Source organism: Eurosta solidaginis, chromosome 4 (genome assembly GCF_040869045.1).
Source record: "Eurosta solidaginis isolate ZX-2024a chromosome 4, ASM4086904v1, whole genome shotgun sequence".
Taxonomy (NCBI): Eukaryota; Metazoa; Arthropoda; class Insecta; order Diptera; family Tephritidae; genus Eurosta; species Eurosta solidaginis.
Window position 1 is genome coordinate 29,782,998 of NC_090322.1, and position 20,757 is coordinate 29,803,754.

Here is a 20,757-nt window from a genome sequence, read left to right on the forward strand (position 1 = left end):
GGATTTTTTTAGTTGCTCTTGTTGTCACTCTCCATGAAATATTGTTGTTGTTGTTTTGTTTTTGTGGTTTCACTACCTTTTATTCGCGATTTAGCAAATAGCTTTTGTGCAAGTGTTTGTGACATTCAAATCACTTAAGAGAAATTGAATTTGAAATGCGCGCCGCTTTATCGCTGCCCAACAGTCCGTATACGCAACTTAAGTGCCACGAAATTTTTGGAAAATTGTGCGCCCAAAGAACACTACACTGTGTATGGCCAATATTAACCTACATTACGTGACGTATATTAACAATAAGGCAGCGCTGTTGAATTCAGTCTCTAGTTAAGGTGTTCGCTATTGACTTATTGTTGATTCAATTTCACGTTTTGAGTTTTACGTATTTCTGCATGAGAAATTAGAACTGGAAATGTGTGCAGATACCTATTGAAATTGGAACAGCCAGAATAAGTGGTCCTTAGTGTACAATGAACAGACAAACGCCTACAATACTAAAGTATATTTTGGCCCATGTCTACTCTGGGTTGAGGAGCCTGTTTCATATGCCCTATGTACACTTGTACAAGCTCTTGTTGTGATACATTTGCGAGGAGATTAAGGGCGAGTAGCAACTGCAACGTGATTCTTTTAAACTTTTCCTACAAATCAGTGGTATGTAAGTTCCACATAACTTATGCGAACTTCGAACAGCATCTGATGAGTGGCAACCTGTTAAATGCGTCAATTGAACGGGACTTTATAAAACCGAAAAATTGTAAAGTTCAATACTTCTCCATAGGCCGGAAATCCCTTATTTATTTAATAACGTAATGCAATGGCTCCTACGTCCAGAATCTCACGCAACTTTGAGAGATCAGTTATGGACAGAACTCTTTGGCAACAGGAAATCCATATACTGAACCTGTCTTAGAAGTTTGTTTCGCGAATGGGTCAAAATTTGATGCCGAAAAAACGGGAGTTGGCATTTGTCAGCCGAACTTCAAGAAATCAATACTAATGGGATGTTACCACACTATTTTTCAGGCAGAAGTATGCGCAGAGAATGTCTGCAAAGAAGCTCATAATAGAAGAGTATCTCATAACCTCTCATAGCCTCTAAGAGAAGGCTGCCTTACGTACTTCTCAGTCTTACACAATTACTTCTAAGCAAGTGTATGAATGCGTTGGAGTCGTAAATGATCTGGGAGCCAAGAACAAGGTTTAGTTAAGACAGGTTCCTTGGTATCAGGCAGGGTGTTATAGTACAATTCTATTGTCCAAAGGTCCTTTGTGGACTCATAAAGGCAACCGCTAGGGAAACTATAAGTAAGTGGAAAACAAATCAGTTTAGACAACAGTGGATTAAATGCCCAAGAGAAAGACAGGCTAAATTGTGTATACTCCTAGCAACTAAAGTATCAGTCAAACTAAATAATACAGCAAAAAGGACCAACGAACTTTCACTGTATACCATACGATACACTGGAGTCTACGATATCAACTAATGTAGTTTTATCAATGCGATACACAAATCTGTTGCTTTTGTGAGCTGGAAGATGAAACGCTGGCTCACATTCTCTGCGAATGCGTCGCTCTGGCAAAGCAGAGACTTTCCTATCTAGGTGGTATGACGTTTAATCCCGTCGTGATATAGAATAAAAAGGCTGAAGAGGTGCTCAAACACATTAAAACCTTCCGCAGAATAATAGGCTGCAGAGTAGCACAAAATAGCTCCAAAAAAAGTCGTACTGCATCGAGGCTTCATAATACTAATAATTCTCCTATAAACCAGGTACCTTATTCCATAAAGCGGGGAAATATTTGCACAAGGGGAAACTCGTAATGGAAAAATATAGTGGTGAATACTGATTAGCCGGATGAATTGAGAGCCTAAAAATATTTAAGGAATTCACAGTAGCAACGAGTGAACTGAAATGAACGAGTGAACTTCATAGAGAGAATAAATACGCAGGCCATAAGAGGGCTGGAAGTATAGAGTGAAGGCAGAGCGCGCGAAAGTGCAGAGAATAGGAGAACAAAATGCCTCATATTATCTCAACATATGAGTTCATCTATAAAGCTGTGGTGAAATAGCTTACAGCTGCCGCTTACATAAATATGCAGCACTCTCTCTTTTTGCTGTTTGTTAACATGTTCATCCTAGCGCAATCTAATAGAGATTTGCTTACCACTGTAGCTTCTCATTAGCTTAAGCTATAAGTTCATGAGCGCCCTTTCAGACTTTATCATGTATGATATTTTCACCTCATTTTTCTGCATTGTCAATAAAATAACTGATAACTGAAAATGTCACCTCGTTTATTTTATAACATTTCAAACGCCCATAAGACTAGCTATGGAGTTCGGCCTTAAGAGCATCACTTGGGTAAAATGTGGAAGCATTAACATAAGCATATTGAGTAAATGAACAGTTGTGGTGTATTATGATGGCATGACTTTAATGTTAGTGTATGTGTGCGTGCTCGTCTGTGTCGGTAGGAAAATTACTACAGCTACTCGCTATTCACCGCAGCCGCAAAGCAGCGCTCGTAGTTGTCGGCTTAATCAACTGAGCATCAGTTCAGTGCGGTCGTTTAACGGTAAATGTATGCTATAAATTAATAACGCAATTTCCGGCGCATCAAATTAATTCGAATGTGAGGATTTGACTAGAAAAGTGATGAACTTCAAAAAAAAAAAAAAAACTACTAGAAAGAAAAAACTAAGAAAAATAATACAAGAAGAAAAAAAAATAGTTCTTTATTTCATCTTACCAGCAGAGTACGCGTAATACATTTGTATTAGTTAAAAATTTATTAAGGTTGTGCGCCTTAAAGTATGCAATGCTGCTATCATACTCAATTGAACACTATGCAAGCCTGCATAAATAAAGGGCATTTTGCAAGTGTTCCGTATATTGTCGTGTGTATGTGTATTTGATGTATATATGTATATGTCTGTAGGTGATTTTATTACAGTACCGTGTTTATTGTACCAACTATAATGCCTACACACTCTGGTGTCCTCATTGTAGTTGGTGCTGCAGCACCTCAGCGCTCTGCGGTTTACCGTTATCATATTCTGTCGCACAACACTTCCTAAGGGTGACGTTTTTTGTTCCTCGCTTTTTGTTTTTCCTTTTTTATTGTTCATGGCTGTGTTACAAATTGCTATGCTATAGAGAATTTTATGCGCTCGTGTACGATGCAGGAATTAATGCAGCTTTAATGCGGACAAGTGGTGAGTTGAAATTTTTTTGGAACTGCTTTAAAGTTTCTCAGTAAAGGGTTTGATAAGGCAAAAGAATTGATGAATTTTTTATTGGGGTTTTTTTTTGGTATTGATATTAGAATAATTACAAAGTTTACAAACGGCGGTGGTTACTAGGACATGTTTCTGAATTTCACATCTTCATCAGCTAGCTTCTCGGGAGCTGAGTATTGACCTTGAAATCTCCAACATTCATACTTTATACTAATGTAAAGGCAGATGTCTAGTGAACAGCGGAAGTACTGTTTATAAAAGCAATGCTTTAAACCCAGTGTTACTAAGCTCTTGGAGCGCGCCTCAAAATATTCCCCACAATTGGGATTTAAAAGCATATATAATATGTATGTACCTAAATGGTGAATAAAGTAATAGCAAACAAAAATGCAACACTTACTAGATAAAGGCATCTACCTTTACACTAGTATAAAGTATGATTGATGGAGATTTCGAGTTCAATACTCAGCTCCCGAGAAGCTAGTTGATGATGAAGTGAAAGAAACATGTCCTAGTAACCATCGCCGTTTGTAAAAAGGGTTAGCAAGAGGCAGAAGGAAAGGTAAGTGAAAGGGTGTAGTAAGTGAGGGACCTAGAGAGAGAACGAAAGAGGGAGGACGGATATAGAAGGAAAAAGGTAAAAAATGACATGGCGGAAATAAAAGATAGAAAGTATTAAGTATTCATGAGCCGTAACTTAATAAAATCAGTTTTCAAAACTAATTTCTAAATTGGTTTGGCAAAAAAACTGAATATGAGTCTGCTGTTAACCATAACTTTTTTTCCGTTTGAGGCTGCTGAAAATATCCAAGTGCTATATATTGGCAATCGGTAGCGCCTATCAAATTGTCTTCTCTTATTTTGCGGAGGTAATACATGGAAAAACTTCGCTCAGGGCAGACAATATATCTATACTGTGTTCTCGGTCATTAAGGGACACAAAGTAACGAGAAGGCCAATGAATTGGCAGAGGAGGGTGCAGCAATCGCTGAATCGACGGTTGACGTTTGGGACAAATCAAGGATGATGGCATATGATCCATCAAGTAGGAAAGGCGTGGACAGAATCGTGGCCTGCCAAATTTCTAAGAATAAATGCAAATCCTGCGACATAAAACTCACAATATGGCTCGTATCTCTGAAGAGACACTGCCTTCTGGCGTCGCATGCTTATAAGTTTTAAGGTTTCGTCAGTAATTGCGGGTGTAGGGAGTGCGAGCTGTAGAAAGAACAGTAAGCACGTTCTGTGTTCGTATACTGCGCTCGCCATGTCAAGGCTCCAGCTATTAGGGGCGGCAGAGTTGTCAGATCTCGACGCAGCAGTTAAGTCAGGTCCTAGAAAATTGCCAGTATTAGCCAAAATGATGGAGTTATTCTTTTCCATAGGTCCCAGCACCTGATTGGGGGTCTTTCGTTTGATTGTCAAACAAAAATCTGGTTTAACACATGTATATGTGACGTCTTTATTAACCGTTCAGCTCAATCTATCCTATGTGCTGAGGAAATTTTCCGAAATTTCGCGTTATTGAATTTGTCGGCTAGTATGATGTTAATAGATCGAGGTTAGATGCAAGTTCAGGCTTCCTGTTTGTGTTCTGTGTCTTTCAAGCGATAGGTGACGCGACTAAACATGTGGGGCTTGGAAAGCTATCCAGAATTCATATGATCACGGCATATAATATCTGCTACGGTGGCCAAAGCAAGATGTAGGCATCAAGTTGGAAGGTGATTCAGAAGTGCCTGATAAGCGGCGTTCCATATCTACCGAAAGTGGCAGGCCTTAGTTAGAGTACGCTTGACTGGCCGTTGGGAAATGTGATTCATTCGTCACAGCAAACTTTGAACATATATATATCATCTTCTTTATGATTGCAAGATCCTTCTACCGAAAGAGAAGCTCGGAATAAATCTCTTTGGAGTTTTTGTAATAATTTTTATATTTGAAAAAATAAATTTTATATTTATAATAATTTTTAGTACATTTATACATGTGTATGTGTATGTATGTAAGTACTACTCTGTGTTGTGTGACTGCCACTAAAAGTGAGGAATTTCTCAAAGTAAGGCATACTTTCATGTATACGCTGCAGCAGTAACCAGTCAGCTAGCAGCCAGTCAGTCAGTCGGTCCCTCAGCCGAACAGCTTGTGGTAAGTCATTGCACTTTGCTGTGCCACATATAACATTTCACGCTTAAACAGCAAAAACACATACACAAACGCATGGCATACTTGCTGGCAAAGCATACATTTACGAGCGCATACACATATGTATGTATGTTTGTAATTGCGTAAGTGATTTCGTTAAGTATATGTGAGCGTATGCTGAGCAAAAGCGCACAATAAGTCAAACGAAAATTGGAAGTGTGGGCATATAGCAGCAAAGGTGAAGCACGAGGAACTGAGGCAACAAAAAGGAAAATACCAGAAATTGAATTGGATAGGAAATAAGTGGTCTTACTGAAGAGACGGAAGTAAAACATGTAACGTAAGACAAAAGGGGCAGTAGAGCAAGGAACAATGACAGCTTTTTGAGACATGTTAAGCTAGCAACAACAACTATAAAAATATATTTAAAGTGCACTCAAATAGCAGCGATATTCAAGTGATTTTTCAAAGCTCAGCTGGAGCATATTGAATTCAAGCACAAACATACATATTTGTATATGCATGCTTAAAACAGTGTATATAGTTGTTTAAGCTATAAAATACCATTGTTTGAAATGATATGCATGTATGCATTTATATGCAAGTATGTGTGTGAAAATTTACTTTTTGCAGGGCACTCAAGTGTAAATGGTCGCCGTCGTGATCGCTTAGTTTAGCGACAAAATAGCAGAAAAATGTATTCATATATACATACATACATAAGTAAGTACATATACATGTACGAGTGCTTGTATTTGTTCAACGTGGCACACTTTTTACAAACATACATATGCATACAATTTTACCAGAATATGCAAATACACATGTGAAGTATGCCAAAAGCCTGCTTAAAACTCCGCTGGGGAAAGAGTCCTTTCACAGAAACAAAACGGAGATATACAAAGAATTGTTTCCTACGCTTTAAATTGTCTTCCACTATAATACGACTTGCATAAATTCGCATTTTTATATGAAGTCTTTAATACTTTTATTAATTGACAATATCACAGCTAGTTGAGCACTTGGCAGTTGGCTTGGGCAACAGGCTGCGCCGAAAATAGAGTCGCTAAGCTTAAGCGTAGAGTATCTTGGTTACAAAGTCAACTTTATTGACGTGGTCCTCAGACAACACAAGACTAAGAGATGTCACCTTAACCCTTTAGGGGCGTAGTGGTGTATGCGGGAGGCTGAGTAGGGCAAAACTGGTAATTTGATCCCTTAAATGAAACTGAAAATTACCGAAATTTGAAGGTTCCGCGATAGAGAATATAAAAGATTCAGTAACGGCTGTGCAAGAGATGGGCGGTAGTATGAGACCGCGGATCCAAAAGAGCTCTATTAGAAAAACCGTTTCCAACGATGTGGTAAACGTGGACGATGAGCACACCATAAGCAGAACAACCACAGTTGAGCTTGATTGTTAGGTGAAAATGATAGCGAAGGTAGCATGAGGAGTATCTATTGGTAGTCTCAAAAGCATCCTTCTGGGGAATGCATTTGCCAAATAAGAATCCAATATGTTGCAATACTAGAAACTTCTGGTACTATTACCACTGCGGCATGAACCATTGTTTTATTCTATTGTATTAAGTCAACTTTAGACTCCTCCAGAAAAAAAATCCTTTCGCTGAGCGCCTTCTCCTTTATAACCGCCCGCGACATATTAGGCAACTGCAAAGAAAATGGAAAACAAAATTGCAACAGCGTTTACTTTGCAAGTTGGTTTGTCTGCACAGAAGAATACACATATTTGGATAAAAAAGCTGTAAGTACTTAGAACTCGGAAAGGTCGAGTCATCGGTTACAGATTTGGAATCGAATTTTTGTATTGAAGCTTAATCGGTATTAATAAGTCGTCGATATCAATCGATAACTTTTTGATACCAAATCAGAAAAAATGTGTAACTTTTCGATAGCAAATCGATAACACACATAATTTGACAAATCTAAGGCAAAAAAGTCGATAACTTTTTGATAAAATATCATATTAATCGAAAAATATTCGATAACGAATCGAAATAAGGTTGGCTACCTCCACTTTAACAAAAAACAAAGCAGGTCCACAAAACTTTTATAAAATTTGTATACAAATATCATTTCAAAATTCTTTATATTTATTATGAATATGGAGCTGTTATCGAAATTTCATCGAATATTTTTATAAAATTTATCGTTATGCTATTTATTTTTAAGCGGAATGTTGCAAGTTTTTTATCGTCACCTCATTGAAAAGTTATCGATAACAATAATATAATAATAAATAGATGACACATCTGCAAACCATCGATGACAAGCCGATGAGTAACCAATAAGAAGCCGATGACTCTCTTATTATTTTAGTCTTGAGAAACTTAGAGTTTGATAAACGAAGAAGCAAACCTAAGAAGGGCTATCACTGGCTTAGCAAATAAAACTGTGTGTAAAGGACCTCATAGCTAAAAAAGATATTATAATGAATTTCGAAAATGTGATGACGGTGCCTCCTTCGTGTTGAATAGCATATTTAGATGGAGCAGATTTTCAGTTTTTTTAGATTATGTAGGCTGAACTGCCCGGGCCATGAGGACCTCACATAGACTGAATGCGTCCGTAGTACTGACAGATATTTGTTTAACGACCAAACTGAAAATCGCTTTCAAAAACCAAGACTTTTGTTCTAAAATAACTCCGCACTCTTGGCAAATAGCGTGTAAGTGCTGTTTACTGGCTTTTTTGAATAATCTCCCGATGGTAAATGTATGCCGGAAAGCCCCTTGGTATTCCTCACTGTCACGTGACCATGCCATTCCTCAACCGCGCTGTTTTGTTGAAACACTCAACGTCCGCACAGAAAATTTTCTGTGAGACTTTGCCTTTGAAATTTCACGTTTGTAGATGTTCAAGAGACTCCTATATTCGTTCCGGCACTCTTCTTTCCGCGCCCTTTACCAGCTTAAACATTTCTTTTATCTGCCTTCTAATAAGTCCCCGCTCATTGTTTCACCATGTCGGCTATGCTTTTCCTCTCAATCTTCTTAGAGGGCAAGCTATGTTACACGCAGTCATAAGCGGTTTTGTTAGGAAGTCTTTAGACTCCTCCAGTTCCATCACATTGAATCTCTTTGGGTTGTCCAGTTTTGTTCCTACATTTCTGGAACTCCATCCAGTTCGCTAACCTATGGTTTCTAAAGTTTCCTTCCTTCTCTGTTTTTGATATATGCATAGTCGGAGAAGGTTGTTCCAGCCAGAACCATACAATCATACCTTGATATGTCAGTTCATGGCTCAACATAATATGATTGTATGGTGAACCAACATATGTAGGGACACTTCCCCTGTTGGCTCTCTGCAAAATGATTTGCAAGACGTAGCAAAATGAGATTCACAACTTTCATTCGTATCTCCTCCCCACGCATTGTGTTGTGCATTTGCATCCGCGCCTATGACCAACCGCCCTTCCTCCTATACAAGCCTCTTGCACTCCACCAGTAGTGCCTCCATAGTATGATGCATATAGCAGGATGCCAGGATAAAGGCATTTGAAATACTTTTCTTAAACTATGTCACTTACCTAGTCTTATACAAGCGTCCTTCGAATTTCGAAATGAGTTGTGTTTTCATAATTTATTCTTTGTCAGTTTTTCTGTATAAATACAATTCTAATTTTTGTATAGAAACAATTTTGTCTAAGTTTTCCTAACATTTCAGTTCACTTCTTTTTTTACTCAAAACCGGATCCACAGATCCAATTACTGCTTTATGTTCCTCACTATAACGCTGAGAATCTATGCTTGTTGCACTTTTAGACATTTGAACTTTGCTTAAATTTAGGTCAATATAAGGGATCAAATTATTATATTGAAAGTTTGGAAAAAATTAAATGCTAAAAAAAAGTTTACGGTTACTTTAACTAGACATTGTTATTACTTTCTCTAAGTAACTACCAAATGGAGTAAAAGTAAGTGTGTGTGTGTAGTTTGAGCTACAGCACAAGTTTACTAAGCTGCTTTATTGTTGTTTGCTCGTCACTTATCCCATCTGATCAGCTTTTGCACATAGCTGTTGACAATGTTAAGAGTAGACGAATTAAAAGAGGCACAATCAAACAAAAATGTGAATTAGAGTGTTCCTATATAAGCAGGGAAATATTTTTGTTGAAGTAGGACGAAATTTTTTCCGATCATGGAATAGTCATAAAATCCCTGCGTAGACATTTTTTTCAAAATAAGTAATAATTTTATAATATATGAGGTGGGTTTGGTCAAAGGCTGAGGTATGCTCAAGTCAATCCAGAGTCGGATGGAGGTCCCACTTCCCCCACCTAAATAAATACACAGTAAATTAGTGTTTTGATTTCGAACACACACACACACGCGGCTCTCAGGCTAAAATATCCACAACTTTGAATCCAGGAGAGAGAGAGAGAGGGGGAGATGTTCATAGGTAGTGTCGCTGACAATATAGTGTAACCCAAGGACTACGGCTCTCCACAGAGAGAGAGAGATAGAGTGCTAGCTGAGCGGTGCCTGAGATGGTGAAGACGACGGTGGCTCTCGCTAAGGGGTGCTAACGGCGGTAGTAATGACGGCGGTAGTTAGGATCACGCCCGAAGAGAGAGTACTGAGTGACGGTGGCTCTCACCAAAAAGCTATGACGACGGTGGTGGCTAGACTTCGGGATGGGATGTCCAAGGATCGGAATGGCGATGATGTTGTACCTACGGCGAAGTGTGTATATTAGTATGAGGCTAACTAACTACAATATATTGGCTCGGGTATTCGGCTAGGGTAGTAGGGGAGTTTGACCCGCCGCAGGCGTTGGGAAGTGTTCCCCTCTTACCTGAGCCGTATATCCGTGCATTACCCTTCCTCTGAGTAATAGGGGGGGTGAGTCCCGTCTTACTCAGAGGAGATGATAGCAAAATATTAGGGTTGCCCAATAGGCCGGGGGGGAAGTACCATCGGCAGAACCGACCTTGTAACTTTACCCCCCTCGACCCAAAGGGAGTCCCTGAAATATGAGTAAGGCTGCCCAATAGGCCTGGGGGGAAGTACCATCGGCAGAACCGACCTTGTAACTTTACCCCCCTCGACCCAAAGGGAGTCCCTACAATGTATTTATATTGGCTCGAGCAGTCTACTAGAGTAGTGGGGAAATCCGCCCCGCCAATGGCGTTGGGACGGGTTTCCTTCCTACCCGAGAAGGCTGCTCGTGCATTACCTTTCCGATGAGTAATAAGGGGTGTGAATCCCGTTTTACTCACCGGAAATGTGGGTAAACCTGCGGGGTGTCCAATAAGCAGGGGGGGCGTACCATCGGTGGAACCGACCTTGTAACGCACCCTCCTAACCCAAAGGGCACCCCTTGTCGACCGCCAGTGGCGGCCGACACGCACTTCACTTACCTACGGCGAAGTGTGCCTGGTGTATTCCGGCCAATCATCTTATTCATAGGTAACTATGAACACGTTGGGAATTATGCTCGCATTGTCGCGCACAGCGCGCCACGAATGAAAATTCCCAAGCATTGTGCGTTCACCATCGCTGGCTTGCTTTGTGCTTGCGCGATGGTTGCTGGGCCGGTATGTATGTATATATGTATGTCGGTACATACACTACTAGGGGTGGGCAGTAAATGGAAAATATGATGTTAGGGGTGGGCGCTAAATAGAAAATAGATATTGTGGCGTAGCATTTGCTACGTTACAGTCCCCCTCCTACTTCGGCGGACGAAAGGTTGTGGTATTCCAGGGTTTTTGCGCGGAGGCCTGAACTACCATGGGCAGAGCCCAGGTTTGTTTTATCATCGGTTGAATCCGATGGCTCGGCCGACATGTGTGTATATGTGTTCGTTGATGTTTTTATTATTATGATTGATTTTTTTCTTCTTTTTTTTTTTCCAACAATAATGTGTACATTTCATTTGTGTTTAAATTTACATTGCAAGTACGAAATTAATTTTAAATTTACATTTCAAGATTAAGGTAGATACATATGTACATTTTTGTATTACATTTTAAATTTACATTTCAAAATTAAGGTATTTACATATGTACATTTTTATATTACATTTTAAATTTACATTTCTAAATTAAGGTATTTACATTTCATGTATAGAAAACTTATCAAACTAGGTCGGATCTTGCTTCTCCTCAGCCAGCGAATCGTACCATCTTGGAGTGTTCTTTCAGCTTGATTATGGCGTGATCTTCGTCCACCCTACGCGCCGTGTTACACCCTTTTGCGATTTAGCCATAGTCCGGGAAAAGAAGTCTGGGCGTGATTTCCATTAATAGTATCGTGTGGTCCTCGGTTTGGTGCATACGGTATAGTGTCACCAGCGGTTGGTTTGTCGCATACGATGGCGTTTAGATGGCCGGCTATTAATGGCGGGTTCCAGAATATCTTAGCGTCCAGTATTTGTGGCTTATTTGCGGGCCACGGTACTGCGTCGAATGGAGGCGGTTCTTCGGGCATGGCATATTTTGTTGGTGCTTCTCTCGGCCCAACGAAGTTGCGGTTAAAATTTATTTCGGCGGTTGATTTGTGTTGGGTCGTATTTATGGCGAACGCTTTTTCTGGTAATTCCCGTTGCAGGTTCCGATGGTCTTGTTTCGTACGTTGTGCCACCCTTGTTTTGATAACGCGATTAACGCGTTCGGTAGGATTTTTTGTGGGCGGCACACGGTTTGGTAAATCGGTGGGTGATGTTATGATCCTTCAGGATAGTTGCCGGAGCGTTAGTGACGAGTTGCTCACCATTGTTGCTGAGGAGGATGGCCGGGTAATAACTTTGTTTTAGTGTTGTGTTGTGTCTGTGTTCTGCGGTGTTTGGCCCTTTTAGGTGTGTGGGTGCTTTTTGATGTGTTTCTATGAGCTCTAGGTGTTCTATCTTTCGCTCTTCGTTGAGGTGTTCCGCTTCTCTTATGTAATGCAGGGTTACGGGTGCGTTTGCTTTGGTTGCACCGGCTGTGGTAAGGGGCTTTCCATCCAGTGAGACGGTAACGTTGCGCTTTGCCAAAAAGTCCATACCCAGGATAACACTCTCGGCCAAATTAGGGATAACAGACACCAACGTACTGGCTGTTTGATCATTGTATTTGACCTTGACCGGGTAGGAGTGGGTGCTCAAAATGCACGATTGGTCGGCGAGTTGCGCGTTGCGACGATTGGATAACGGTGGAATCTTTCGTCGTTCCAGATGCCTTCTTACGGCTTCATTGATGTATGTCACGGTGGCCCCCGTGTCGATCAGGGCGCGGCACATCAATCCTTCGATAGACACCTGTATGTAAAAACGTCCGTCGTTCCCCTTCCCTTTGGCTACGGATGATAATAGTGCGGGTGTTATCGGATTATTTCGGTTCATTCCGTAGCATGCACAATCCCTGGAGAGCGTTCCGTCTCTGCCGCATCTAGAACAAAAAAGTCGTCTTTTGTTGTTGCAATGGGAGCGGCGGTGGCCGCGTTTCTTGCATCGCCAGCAGGTGTTTCTTGCATCGTAACGGTCAGTGAGTGTGGACAGGGAGTTTGTTATTTGATCATTCTGCTCCTCCAGCTCCTTGATTATTACTGTGCTTAAGCTATGTGCTAACAGTCGGCTCTGTTTGGCTTCTTCGCTCCGCAGTAGTTCGTACTCGTCGGTGAGCTCCATAAGCTGCTCTATCGTTTGGAACTCGTCCCGCTTCACAAAAAGTCGATACTCCACCCGTAGTCCGTCGTATATGCGTTCTAGATGATCTTCTTTGCACAAAGTCGGGTGGCGGCGAATCATCGTCTGGAGGGCGAGGATATAGTCCTTGGCCTTTTCTCTGCTCGTCTGTTTTCTTTGACGGATAGCGTCCTCTAGCTGGCTAATGTGTCGCTTCGGCAAAAAGAATTTTCCGGCTTCGGAGCGGAAGTCAGCCCATGTGTGTAGTTGTTGTTTTCGCAGGCGGAACCATTGAAGGGCTTTGCCACGCAGTATCTCTGGAAGGGTTGAGAGGAGTTGATCTGGCTTAATCAGATAGCATTCTGCCAGTTCCTCAATCCTTTCCAGGAAGTCGTATAATGTGCCGCCTCCAGCGTAATGTACATCCCAGCGGCGGATTGTATTCATAACCTCCGTGTTACTTATGCCGCTCTGCTCACGCTGGGGGGATATTGCTTTAATTGTGACGGCCGGCGTGGTGTTTTGCGTAGATGTGACTGGCCGGGCCTCTTCGGCGGCGATCTCCATCTCTACCTCTCTCAAAAGATTTCCTGTTGACTTACGCTTTCGTTGGTCTCGGACGTATGCGCTGAGTGTGCTGCGTAATTCGGCGACGGTATGTCCTTCGGTGTAGATTCGGTAGCGTTTGCATTCTTCGATTAGCCTCTCTTTCTTCAGCAGGTAAATCCAGCCTAGAGAGTCGACGTTGAGCGTGGTGGTCGTGGTTTCGCTTATTTTTGTGTCAATTGTTGGTTGTGTGTTCGGTGAACCCGTTCCTACAGTGTTGGTGCTCTCGTTGGTTTTGGCACAGTCGCCTGAGGAGACGGGTCCCTGCTCGGGCGCCATTTATGAGGTGGGTTTGGTCAAAGGTTGAGGTATGCTCAAGTCAATCCAGAGTCGGATGGAGGTCCCACTTCCCCCACCTAAATAAATACACAGTAAATTAGTGTTTTGATTTCGAACACACACACACACGCGGCTCTCAGGCTAAAATATCCACAACTTTGAATCCAGGAGAGAGAGAGAGAGGGGGAGATGTTCACTAGGTAGTGTCGCTGACAATATAGTGTAACCCAAGGACTACGGCTCTCCACAGAGAGAGGGAGATAGAGTGCTAGCTGAGCGGTGCCTGAGATGGTGAAGACGACGGTGGCTCTCGCTAAGGGGTGCTAACGGCGGTAGTAATGACGGCGGTAGTTAGGATCACGCCCGAAGAGAGAGTACTGAGTGACGGTGGCTCTCACCAAAAAGCTATGACGACGGTGGTGGCTAGACTTCGGGATGGGATGTCCAAGGATCGGGATGGCGATGATGTTGTACCTACGGCGAAGTGTGTATATTAGTATGAGGCTAACTAACTACAATATATTGGCTCGGGTATTCGGCTAGCGTAGTAGGGGAGTTTGTCCCGCCGCAGGCGTTGGGAAGTGTTCCCCTCTTACCTGAGCCGTATATCCGTGCATTACCCTTCCTCTGAGTAATAGGGGGGGTGAGTCCCGTCTTACTCAGAGGAGATGATAGCAAAATATTAGGGTTGCCCAATAGGCCGGGGGGGGGGGGGGGAAGTACCATCGGCAGAACCGACCTTGTACCTTTACCCCCCTCGACCCAAAGGGAGTCCCTGAAATATGAGTAAGGCTGCCCAATAGGCCTGGGGGGAAGTACCATCGGCAGAACCTACCTTGTAACTTTACCCCCCTCGACCCAAAGGGAGTCCCTACAATGTATTTATATTGGCTCGAGCAGTCTACTAGAGTAGTGGGGAAATCCGCCCCGCCAATGGCGTTGGGACAGGTTTCCTTCCTACCCGAGAAGGCTGCTCGTGCATTACCTTTCCGATGAGTAATAAGGGGTGTGAATCCCGTCTTACTCACCGGAAATGTGGGTAAACCTGCGGGGTGTCCGATAAGCAGGGGGGGCGTACCATCGGTGGAACCGACCTTGTAACGCACCCTCCTAACCCAAAGGGCACCCCTTGTCGACCGCCAGTGGCGGCCGACACGCACTTCACTTACCTACGGCGAAGTGTGCCTGGTGTATTCCGGCCAATCATCTTATTCATAGGTAACTATGAACACGTTGGGAATTATGCTCGCATTGTCGCGCACAGCGCGCCACGAATGAAAATTCCCAAGCATTGTGCGTTCACCATCGCTGGCTTGCTTTGTGCTTGCGTGATGGTTGCTGGGCCGGTATGTATGTATATATGTATGTCGGTACATACACTACTAGGGGTGGGCAGTAAATGGAAAATATGATGTTAGGGGTGGGCGCTAAATAGAAAATAGATATTGTGGCGTAGCATTTGCTACGTTACAAATAATGAATAAAGGAAACACCCAAACTTTCCAATTTTGTTTTAAGTATTTGTTTATAAGATGGATAATTCAAGAGCTTCTAAGATGAGTTCTTTTTCTACAATTTATTGATGTTCACTCTTCAACTGCTTTATGAAATTTTATAGAATATCAAAAAATCAATCAGAAAATCGAATCGTATAAAAGAGTCCTTACAGGCGTTTAAGATAAAAAAACAAGAATATTTTAAAGTACCTGATGTGGCATATAGAGGGACTCTAATAATCAGACTATTTGTGTTACAACATCTGCGTCCCCTGCGAAATGTATCCCACAATGGATCCTCTCAAAGAGATGACTGAGCTTTTCAGTATCAGCCCCTTGCATTCAAAGTAATTGCTAAATTTATTTAGTACCAGCAGACTCGGCAGACGATTTAACCTCCCTTGGTGTGACCAATTGGCCCTAGTTGGCAGAGCGAAGAAGCGACTGGCGGTTAAGCGCCAATTAAGTAAGTAAGTCAAGATCCGGAAGACGTTTTTCTGCCCTTACTTTGCTTTATCTGCTTAAACTTTAATAAGTTTTTACCTCTTGCTCTCACACAGTTCACAGCGAACAAACACATGCACTTCCTTTTTCGAAAAAAACGTTATTTTTAATTTAAAAATTTGTGCTTCTACGAGAGAGGAATCAAAATTTTTTTCAATGCAGAATGAAGGTAAATACTCCAAGGTTTTACTGCAAAGAAGAAATATTAAAATCGATCTATCCGTTTTGGATTTATAGAAGTGTAAACAAAAATTTTATGAATTCTTACTACAATTCTAAAATTTGCCACGCCTCTATAATATATGCAGTCAAATTTTATTGAAAATGTCCATCTAACGAAGCGAAGCTCTCAACTGCAAAAAACTGTTTTACAATGGGAGAATTCTGTGTAAAGTTATGGGCTTACAACGATATTCAACGACTTTGTTTTATAAGATTTATAGATTGCTTCGGCTTATTTCTATCAAAAAGTACAACATAAATTTGAACTGCTATCAAAAAATTTAAAATATCGAATCAGTTTAGCGTTTTGCTATGTAAAAAGAAATTGCAAAATTTGGCGCACCCTAATATTGATACTGAGACCGACATCGCACTGTAACTCAGAGACTTATGTCAACAATACTTTGGGAAGGGAATTGATTGTTACCTAAACGTTACATATATATTGGTATGACAAAACATCTGTATGAGTGGGTTTGTATATTTGAATATATGTATGTACATTAGGGTGTTTAACTTTGAAAAAAAAAATGTGTTTGTTCTAGCTCAAAGTCTAACTCGCTAGTTTGTAAAAATATCAAATTGATTTACAAAGCTCTTGTGTTTAAGAAATTGGATGCTTTGGGATTGAAAATGGTTAATTATAAAGCCGAAAAATTCCCGTATAAATTACAAAGTGACATAAGGTCAACGGCCATAATGCCAATTGACCTTATGACAACTTCAAAAGGCCGCAAGGTCAATTGAAGTTATTGGCCATATAAAATGGTTACAGTTTCAATTATATTGCCATTACGAGCATTATGCCATTAGGTCAACTTATGAAATGGCCATAAGGTCAACTTATATTTTCTTAAAAGTTTGCATAAAAAGTGGTTCGGTAAGGACATCTTAAGTATAGGAATAAGACGAACACATTCAACTAGACATTTAGAGTAACCTGCGGATCTATTTTGTTTTCGTGCTAGTCTCGATATCGTAAAAATATGGCCTTTTTTCCGAAATGGCCATAAAGTCAAATACAGTTTTCCTAACTGGCCAAAGAATCAAATTTTAAAGTTCATAAAGTAAGTTGACCATATAGCCATTTGAAGTGGCCGAAACATAAATTCTTTGCAAGCTGTTGAGTTATCGGGTAGATGAAAAGTGTACCACTTTAATTTCAAGATATATCATCTTTACACTTTTTTGCTTGCATTACTCCTTAATTACACACAAACTCAAACCTGTCCGTACTGACTCATACTCAGAAAAATTTCTTTTATTTAGGCAGATTTTTTTTCCAGAAGCAAAAAAAGTAAAAGAATACTTGAACAAGTTGTTGCTTATGGAAACTACAAAGTAGTAATGCCTGCGGCATAACAAAACAGAAAAACATGTGTAAGCTAAGATTGAGTGTGAAAACATTGGCTGATTGTTGAATTTGAACTCGCATAATACTGTTAGTATAACTGATTTCAGGTAAAAAGCCTTCATTGAAAATATACAGGAAAAATTAAAATAAAACTCAAAAGGAGCAAGGCGCAAAAATCTAACTACTTTTACAAGGCAATAGCCGAAAAACAGTCAGGGTGGTCACTTTGGCCCCAATGTTCAATTTAATACCCATTATCATCATTTTGGCTGCTTCGTATAAGTAACGCCAGACATCCCTCTTGCGCGATAGTTTACTTATGAAAATTGGGAGCACCAATGGAGGTCAAGTCTTTCTTCACCTGTCTCCCCAACGCCAGTGGAGGTCTCCCCTTTTATTGCTTCAAAACTGGTTCGTTGCAATTATTGTGGATGACGATTGTAGTGAATGCGTGTTGGCGCCTTTCCACTCGCCGCGCACGGCTGCGCATAGGATTTTCGCCGCCGTCTGAGGAGGCGGCTTAAACATCCTGCCCGCCCTGCAGGGAGGTGCTAGTGAGCACCTTCTGCAGTTCCTGCAGGGCGCGGATGGTCGCATCTAAGGCGCGGCTGGTGTTGCGCCGTTGACATTGCGCCGTTTGGAGGCCTTGTGAAGTGCGCGCGATCGTGCGCTTGGCCGTCCGCTCCGTTTTGGGGGTTGCCGCGGGTTTGGTTGCCGGGTGCGCCTTTTGTGCCCTACAGGCGCAGGTGGACTTCTTCTCTCTCTTCTTCTTCGGTGATGCCGGTTTCCGTGGTACTCCCCCTTTTTTTAATGTTGGGGCTTTGTGCTGGCCTCGTCGTCCTTTCGGCCCTTCGTTTAGGAGGGTGTGATGCGCCAGGCCGCAAATTTTGCACGACCCTCGGGAGTCGCATTCACCCGTTGTATGTGTGAGGGCTAGGCAATTGTAACAGTAACCCTGGGCCCTGGCCACTGTTGCACGCTGCGGTGGCCGCATCGCCTTAAAAGCCGGGCAGGTCCGCAGCGCGTGGTAGCGGTGGGGAGCCAGTGGACATGCTGGTCGAGATGCCATGATGGTGTCGTCCGGAAAGTACAAGAGCAGAGAGAGAAACGAGAAGTAGTTGGATACAGCTGATGATACGGAAATTTAATTATACAGGGGAAACGTATATAAGTTAGAGCGCTGTGCTCGAAGAGTGCTCCATTGGAAGAAAGCACAGTTTAACTAAGGGGCGCATGACAAGCCCATTTTGGGTGCGAACCTCTACAACCCGAACATGGTTGTCAGGTCCGAGGCGAACGTTCTCGATTCGTCCCAGACGCCACTCGGTGGGTGGGAGTGAATCTTCTTTAATTACGACGAGGTCGCCTGGTTGAGGATTTCGCTGTGGCGTTTGCCATTTATAGCGTTTCTGAAGGTCCTTCAGATAATCCTCTTTCCAGCGTCGACTGAATTGGTGACGAAGCGATTTGAGTTTTTCCCATCGATTTATCCAGGAGAGATCTTCCGCGTTTGGCTCAGGAATGGCTAATAGCGGTGCACCTCGAAGGAAGTGACCCGGAGTGAGCGCTGTGAAGTCAGCTGGGTCATGGGATAGTGAGGTTAGAGGCCTCGAATTGAGAACTGCTTCAATACGCACCAACAGCGTCGTGAATTCTTCGAATGTAAACTTGTGGGACGCAGCGGTTTTTTTGAAGTGGGTTTTAAAACTTTTTACTGCGGATTCCCACAAGCCGCCCATATGAGGGGCGCTGGGTGGAATATATTGCCAGTTTATTCCCTGGGGGGCATATTTCTGCACAATGTCCGCAGAGCATTCGTTAAGAAATTTAACGAAGTCGCGTTCGAGTGCGCGCTGAGCGCCAATGAACGTTTTACCATTGTCGCTCATCATTTTTGAGGGATAACCTCGTCTGCCAACGAATCGGGCGAATGCTGCGCGAAAGGCTTCGGTGGTAAGGTCGGAGCATAGCTCGAGGTGTATTGCCTTTGTGCAAAAACAGACGAATTCACCCACGTACCCTTGTATGATAGTGGTCGACCTCAGAACCGATGCTTTTATTTGGAATGGGCCTGCAAAGTCTATTCCTGTTGTGGAAAAGGGGAGTGAGAAATTGCAGCGCTCAGGTAGTAGAGCTGCCATTATTTGCGTGCGCGTCTTCTGTTTGAACAGCGTGCACGATTTGCATTGGAAAATGCATTTTTTAATGAGAGGCTTTAGGTTTGGTACGTAGTACTCTTGCCTCACCATTTGGAGCATCAACCGTATTTCTGCATGAAGAAGCAGGCGGTGTAAAAACTCGAGATACAACTTGCATAACCTTGAATCCGGAGGAAGGATTACTGGATGCTTCTCGTTGTATTGCATTTTAGAATGTTTCAATCTTCCACCGATACGTAGGAGTCCGTATCCATCCAGAAATGGGTCAAGAGCCAGAAGGTAACTCTCTTTGCTTATTGGCATATTGTTTTGTAAGGCGCTCTTTTCCGCCCGAAATGGCGAGATTGTGCCATTGTCACAAGCCGCGTTTTCACATGTTGCAACTCTTTGTACGTCAGATGGGGATTATGTGTTGTTGCCACCGATTTGGGTTTGTTGCAGGCATTGTTCGCAAAGCGGAACACGTATGCAATCACACGGAGAGCTCGAGAGTATGAGGAGAAACGTTGAAGAATGTCGTCCTCTTCCTCGAGTGCGTGATATGCTTCGACCTTGCGTTTCTCGGGTGGACAAGCGCTACCTGCTTTCGGTTTTGGCCATGCCGAAATGTGGCAAGAAAGACATTAAGTCCGTGCCACCAAAGTGAAGAGCCTATCAAATCATGCGGCTTGCAACCACGTGTGCCAAGATCAGCAGGGTTGTCTTGGCTAGATACATGGCGCCAGGTGCCGCTGGGAAGATATTCTCGAATTTAAGAGGTACGGTTGGCCACATAAGTCTTCCAGGTCGACGGAGATTTCTCTAGCCAGGCTAGTACAATCTCAGAATCTGACCATAAGAATATGTTGCATGCTTGTAAGTCGAGCTGTTTTCAAACAGTTGAAGCCAGTTTTGCGAGTAGGACTGCACCACATAGCTCTAAGCGGGGTAAGCTTACAGTTTTTATGGGGGCAACTTTGCCTTTCGCAACCAAAAGAGAAGATTTTATTTGGTTGACCACATGTGTGCGGATGTACATCGCACGCGGGTCGGTGGACTCGGCGTTGCCATCATTTTGATCAACGAAAGTTGATCGGCAATCTTTGCTTTAGTCACTTCATACGTATCAAGGCAGGCGCAT

General features: G+C 42.4%; 1 protein-coding gene across 13 annotated transcripts in view; it reads left to right on the plus strand.

Annotated features, from left to right (window-relative positions):
- Positions 1-2,578: 2,578 nt before the first annotated feature.
- LOC137249513 (uncharacterized) overlaps positions 2,579-20,757 on the plus strand; it is a 49,873-nt gene continuing 31,694 nt past the window's right edge. For 5 of the 13 annotated variants that reach the window (XM_067781085.1, XM_067781086.1, XM_067781082.1 and 2 more), the window contains exons 1-2: positions 2,579-2,905; positions 3,161-3,219. The gene's annotated coding sequence lies outside the window, so the exon portion shown is untranslated. The remainder of the gene's footprint in view (positions 2,906-3,160; positions 3,220-20,757) is intronic. The other 8 variants (XM_067781084.1, XM_067781093.1, XM_067781095.1 and 5 more) reach the window with 5 other exon arrangements.